The sequence below is a fragment of the Callorhinus ursinus genome, unplaced genomic scaffold (assembly GCF_003265705.2).
Source record: "Callorhinus ursinus isolate GAN/ISIS: 27379988/994484 unplaced genomic scaffold, GSC_fseal_2.0 scaffold55, whole genome shotgun sequence".
NCBI classification, from domain to species: Eukaryota; Metazoa; Chordata; class Mammalia; order Carnivora; family Otariidae; genus Callorhinus; species Callorhinus ursinus.
In genome coordinates this window covers 2,774,488-2,780,821 of record NW_027397117.1, presented here as the reverse complement: position 1 = coordinate 2,780,821, position 6,334 = coordinate 2,774,488, and the positions used below count along the sequence as shown (strand labels likewise).

The 6,334-nt window shown below is 56.7% G+C and overlaps 1 pseudogene; it reads right to left on the bottom strand.

The window, feature by feature from the left end:
• Positions 1–675: 675 nt before the first annotated feature.
• Positions 676–1,659, bottom strand: LOC112817574 (prohibitin 1 pseudogene; annotated as a pseudogene).
• Between the last annotated feature and the right edge of the window lie 4,675 nt (positions 1,660–6,334).

The window sequence follows — 6,334 nt, the reverse complement described above, 5'->3', positions numbered from 1 at the left end:
TTTAAGTCGGGGCAGGACAGAGCTAGCCGGTGGAGGAGGGATGGTGGAGCCCAGGTTGGACCGGGGAGGCCAGCTGGGAAGGCGATCAAGGTTCATGTCAGATTCAAGCGTGCCAGAGATGAAGAGTTAGGGGCGACACCAGGGACATTAAGGAGGCAAAACTCTCAGTCCTGGAGACAAGGGATGCTGCTGAGTGGGAGGGAGAGGTGCAGGACCCGGGAGTCTGGCTCAGGGGACTGGGGCGGGGGGACAGGCGTGGCAGCAATTGAGGGAAATGACAATCCCCCTGTGGCCAGGGTGTTGAGGGACACTCTGTATGTGTGGGGGTCTCATGAGCTACGAAGGGGTCCTCCCAATACAGGCCACACTGAACAAGCAGGAATGAGTTTGGGAAGCCTAGTCCTCAAGTTCAGGCAATGATGAGAAAATATCCCACTTACCTACCTCACAATTTGCCTCAAAAGGTTCTTAGAAACCCACACGAGGTTTCCCATCAGGAATTTGGCTTTTGGATTCAGTTAGCGTACAAGGAGCACCCGTTGCTGAGTGAACACCCCTCCTGGCACGGGCCCTCTAGGGTACTTACAGAGACGCCCGGTGACTTGGCAGAAGTCTGGGGTTCCGTCTGGGGTCATGTGGCCCCTTTTCCAGAAGCCCTCTTTTCTTTTCTTTTTTTTTTTTGAAGTGATTTCACTTTTATTTCCTTCACTTTAAGCCAATCGGGAAATTTCACAGTGATTTCTGGGGCGGGGGCAGAAGGGCGGCGGCACGAAGAGCGGCCGGGCCTCACTGGGGCAGCTGCAGGAGCACAGACTGGCCGGCCGGCTGGTACGTGATGTTCCGGGAGCGAGAGAGCTGGTGCGCGATGTCCTCTGCGGCCTCCAGCTTGCGCAGCTCCACGAGGCCATCGCCCGCGGCGGCGAGCGAGTTGGCAATCAGCTCGGCAGCCTTGGAGTCGCCCTCGGCAGAGATGATGGCCGCCTTCTTCTGCTGCTCAGCCTTTTCCACCACAAATCTGGCCCTCTCTGCTTCCTGCTGAGCCACCTGTTTGGCTTCTACCGCTTCTGTGAACTCCTTCCCGAAGGTCAGATGCGTCAAGGACACGTCATCCAGGATGAGCCCAAAGGTTGCTGCTCGCTCCGTAAGGTCATCGCTCACCTGTCTGGAGACCAGCTCTCTCTGGGTGATCAGCTCTCCAGCATCAAAGCGAGCCACCACCGACTTGAGGATCTCCGTAGTGATGGATGGTAGCACCCGCTCATCATAGTCCTCCCCGATGCTGGTGAAGATGCGGGGAAGCTGGCTGGCAACGGGCCGGAAAAGGATGTGCAGGGTGATATTGACGTTCTGTAAATCTTTGCTACCAGTGATTACTGGCACATTACGTGGTCGAGAGCGGCAATCAAAGATAATAGGTTTCTGTACCCAAGGGATGAGAAAGTGAGTTCCTTCTCCTACCACAATGTCCTGTACACCATGGAACCGGTCAAAGATGACAGCTCTGTGCCCAGCATCCACGTTATACAAGGCAGAGTTCACCACTCCTCCTGCAACAGCTAAGGCCAGGCCGAACTTGCCAATGGACTCAAACACTTTGGCAGCCATGTCTCCTTCTGCTGGACCCACTCATGCCTGCTTCCACTCTGACCTCCCCATGAATTCCCCCCAGAAGCCCTCTTTTCTAACATGGCCATTTGTCTGCAGGCTGTCTCCTGGTGCTGTCCTTGTTTCCTGGGGTGTCTCTAAGAGCAGTTAAAGCCACACTCACCCCCAAGTCCCATCCCTTTCGGGATGTGGATTTGCTAGGCGTTCCCCCCTGATGTGAGCAGTGAGGGGGAAGGTCAGTGGGAGGGAGCTGGTGAGGGAGCAGGACCGGAATGGGGATCCGGCTGAAGGTCTTCCCCCCACCGCCCCCACGGCTGTGCTTTTGGTTTGAAGGGAATTAAGAATATCACGTCTTCAAGGAAGATAAGACATTTTTTTGGTTTATTACAATATTTATATCCTATTGCATTATCTGCTGACATTTCGTTTTCCAGAACGTTTGCCTTCAAGGCCAAAACCATGAGTGCATGTGTGTAAACATGCACACAGACACGGGCATTTTTTTGCTTAATGGAGGCTTTGGGTTAAGTCAGACCGCTGGCTGACTCCTGGACATGAGAGGATGAAGGGTGTTGCTGGTTTCCCCTGGGGAAGGAGCCTCAGGACTCCCCACTGCTGACAGGAGGGTCTGGGTCTCTCAGCCAGCCACACACAACCTTCGGGGTCTGGTCTGCCCACACTCAGCAAACCTTCAGGTCAAGTGGCCTCCCAGCTACACTTGTCCCAGTACCTGAGTGACCATGCTGAGTGGGGGGGGGGCCAGAGGGAAGCCCAGGGCCCTTCTCAACAGGCCACCACCTCCCATAAAGGGTAGCTGCCGTGGCACACGAGCGCAGGTCCCTTGCTGTGGCCAAGGCGGGCCATGGTTTCTCTGGGGCCCCCTGGCTTGCTCGGGGAAGCATACAGTGGGTTATGTCGCCACCTATTGCCTGGTTTGCTCAGCAAGTCAGCCAGAGCCTTCTGGCCTTGGTGGAGAGGGGAAAAGAGAGAGAGGGGAAAGAACTCAAATCCTTTCTGAAGACAGCACCTGGCCTTGGGTGGAGACAGAGGGGAGAGGTTCTTGACGACCTAGGGGAAAGTTCAACCAGCCCTTGCTCGGCTTTAGCCACACGGCCTGGGGCAAGTCCTTCCTCCCCTGGGCCTCAGCCACCTTCCCTCCAATGAGATGCTAAGTGGCGTGGATGCTGGCAGATCAGCAGGGAGGGCTAGAGTAAGGAAAGCAAGGCTCCCAGAGCCGGGGCTGAGCTCAGGCGGCTGTGCGGAGGAAGGCCTGTGGAGGCCAGAGGCCCCGTCCCCACCAGTCCCATGGCGGCGCTGAGGCAGGAAAGGCGGTGGTTCCACCCAGGCTCTCACAAGGAAGAGTCGGGGGACTCTCGGTTAGTTTATTTTTTTTTGGAGAGGAAGAGAGAGAGACTATCTCAAGCAGGCTCCATGCCCAGCCCGGAGCCCAACGGAGCTCGATCCCACAAACGCGGGGCCATGACCTGAGCTGAAATCAAGTCAGACCCTCAACTGAGCCCCCCCAGGCACCCTGTTTCTTTTTTTTTGGAGAGGAAGAGAGAGACTATCTCAAGCAGGCTCCATGCCCAGCGTGGATCCCGATGAGGCTCAATCCCACAACCGCGGGACCATGACCTGAGCTGAAATCAAGAGTCAGATCCTTAACTGACTGAGCCCCCCTAGGGGCTCTCGGCTAGTTCCTTGACCTCCCCCCCAAGCGAGTTTCTTCCTTCCTTGGTAAGTTCGCCTCACAGAGTCTCCCGAGGAATGAACAAGCCCTCCTGTGAGGGGCCTGGCCGGCCCCACTGCCAAGCAGCGTCACCACCCCGCCACCACACAGCCCAAGTAGCCGTGGGAAGGCTGACTTCGTTAACACCTCCCGATGCACACGTCTTGTGAGAACGCAAGACAAAGACACAGGCGCATCAGGCCGACGCCGCGAGAAAACAGAGCCACAAAGCCCGAGGGCCGCGCAGACTGCTGGGACGCCAGGACTGAGGAGCGTCACCAGCTCGAGTCTCCACACCTGCACTTATTGCCTCCGAACCCACGTCAGGGGAAAGGTGGTGTGCTGAGAACAAACTGCGGGACGTGACCTGAGGGGTGGGCCAGACCAGCGCCACCTGGAAGGCATCCATGCCTTGTGCCACCCACGTGAGGAGCCCTTTCAGACATTTTTTTGGACATCAGCCAGATACGAGCTGGCTTCCTTGTTCTTCGAGTGTCCCCCTGGCAGAAGGAGAAGACGACACTGTCCCACTCCGACATGCGTGGCGGGTTTGGAGCAGCCGGCTGGTCTTCCTTCAAGGTGCCAGCCGGTGCCACGGGGCGCGCCCCACAGTCCCAGATCCCAGCCCCGTGTCACCCCTCTGATCCATCCTCCGCGGATCCACTGCAGCCAGGTCCCCGGGTTTTGATGATGCTAACACATGGAGACATCGTAAACTGTATAGGAGGCCTCAGAATAAAACGTGGAGCCCTCGGTCTCCCATGCTGCGCTGGTCGGAAGGGCCACTGCTAAGTGTGACGCACATTTTCCCATTTACACACATAAATGTATTCAGACTCCATGTGTTATTCTCTGGGTTCTATCTTGGTCCTCAAAGCCACAAAGTGTCCCCAGGGGAGCGGTGCTGTGAGCTCTCTTACCACTCCCCTTTGAAAGGCTCACAGTTGCTCCCAATTCTGCCACGTCCTCAACAGTGGTGCAGCAAACAGGCTTTTAGTCCACAAGTGTAAGTGGTTTTGAGAGACAGAGTCCTACAAGGGGGGACTGCTGGGTTGAGAAGCATGTATTCTTTAACTTTTAATACATTCACGTGGTCTTCCCCAAAGGCTTTACCACACAGTGATCTTCCTGAAACACCCCTGTCAGGCCACCCCTCTGCTAAGGCTTCCAGCAAGTCTCCTCTGAGGGAAAGCCGGGGAAAGCTGCCGAGCAGGGGGTGGGCAGTGATGGGGCGCTCCCACCACTCCAGGGTGCTGTGTGCACCACACATGTGTGTACGCGCGCGTTGTGGGGGTGCAGGCCAGGCCGGGGACAGGAGAGAAGCAGCCAGAATGGAGGCAGAGGAGGTGGGTGAGGGCTAAAGAGTGAAGACAGAGAGGCACTTAAGACGGCGGGGCTGTGCGGCCACACCAGAGACCAAGGACGAAAGGGCATTTGGGTGGATGCCCTTGCTGGCTGTGGAGACAGGGCATGGCAGAGCAGGCTGTGAGGGGTGCATGTGTGGGGCAAGGTGGTGGTTTTGGTCTGGGCCCTCCTGCACCTGGAGGGACTGAGGGAGGTCTGACCCCAGGTGATCCCAGGTCAAGATCATGAGGCCTGAGACACCTGGGTGGCTCAGTCAATTGGGCATCTGCCTCTGGCTCGGGCCGTGGTCCCGGGGTGGAGCCCCACATGGGGCTCCCCACTCAGCGGGGGGCCTGCCTCTATCCCTCTGCCTGCCGCTTTCCCTGCTTGTGCGCTTACATGCTGTGTGTCAACTAGATAAATAAAATCTTTTTTTAAAAAGATTTTTATTTATTTATTGAGAGAAAAAGAGAATGATAGAGAGCATGAGAGGGAGGAGGGTCAGAGGGAGAAGCAGACTCCCCGCTGAGCAGGGAGCCCGTCATGACCTGAGCCAAAGGCAGTTGCTTAACGAACTGAGCCACCCAGGTGCCCCTAGATAAATAAAATCTTAAAAAAAAAAATCATGAGGCCTGGAGCAGATCTGGGAGCCATCAGCAAGGTGTTCATGGCCTCTAGAGAAAATCATGCTTCTAAGGCTACCACTCCAGTCCCCGGGTTGAAGGAAGCCCCAGGGAGGGGGGAACAGGAGTCACCCGGGGGGCCCCTCAGCACCCTGCTTCCCCAGGAACAGAGGCAGCACCTCTTTGAGCTGATCCTGTTAGGGAGGCGCCAGAAGGTGGGGGCCCAGAACAGGTGCCTCCTGGGTCAGGGAATGTGCTCAGCCCTCGAGCAAGACCTGTGGTCTGGTTGGGTCACTTGTGAGTGGCTGCTGATCGTGGGAACTCATTTGAAATGCTCTGTTTTTTGGAAGTGGGGGGATGGTGGTAATGAGAAGAGTGAAAACAAAGGGCTGCCCAGGGTTGGGAGAAAATCAAGAGCTTCTAGCTGGGAAATTGAGGGACGAGATAAAGAGGGTACCGGTTCGCCCACTGGATTTGACTGCACAGCAGGTCCGGGTGAGATGGCGGGAAGGCAGTGGGATGGAGAGTAACCGGTGGCGGCGAGTGGAAAAAGCCGGTGTAGACAACTCCCTTGAAGAAGGGTGGTCAGGACGGAAGATGAGGGTCAGGGAGGCTGCAGAGGGAGGATGCAGGGTTGGTAAAAGGACCCAAGGGCAGTGTGGGTGCTGTAGGAAGGACTGGGTACGCTTACACGAGGCCTGAAACAAAGCTGTGGGGAGATCGCAGGGGTCAGGGCCAGAGCCCAGAAGGGGGTACCCCCGCCTCAGCACTGCAGGGAGCCAGGAAGGCCAGGCCAGGGGGGAACCAAGTGCCCAAGGACTGGTGGTTCCCAGGTTTCTCCGGGATTCATCCCAGAGCAGCAGCTCCCCACAGAAGGGAGTGGGCGAGGGAGCCCCATTCGAATGCTCAGGCATTTCCTTATTGGGTACATCGGAAAGAATTGCTCTGGCTCTTGCTGACTCAACCGGTCTTAATGAATGGCTGTCCCTCCACCCCACCTACTGACTTCACAAGTTTAGTTGAATTCACACAA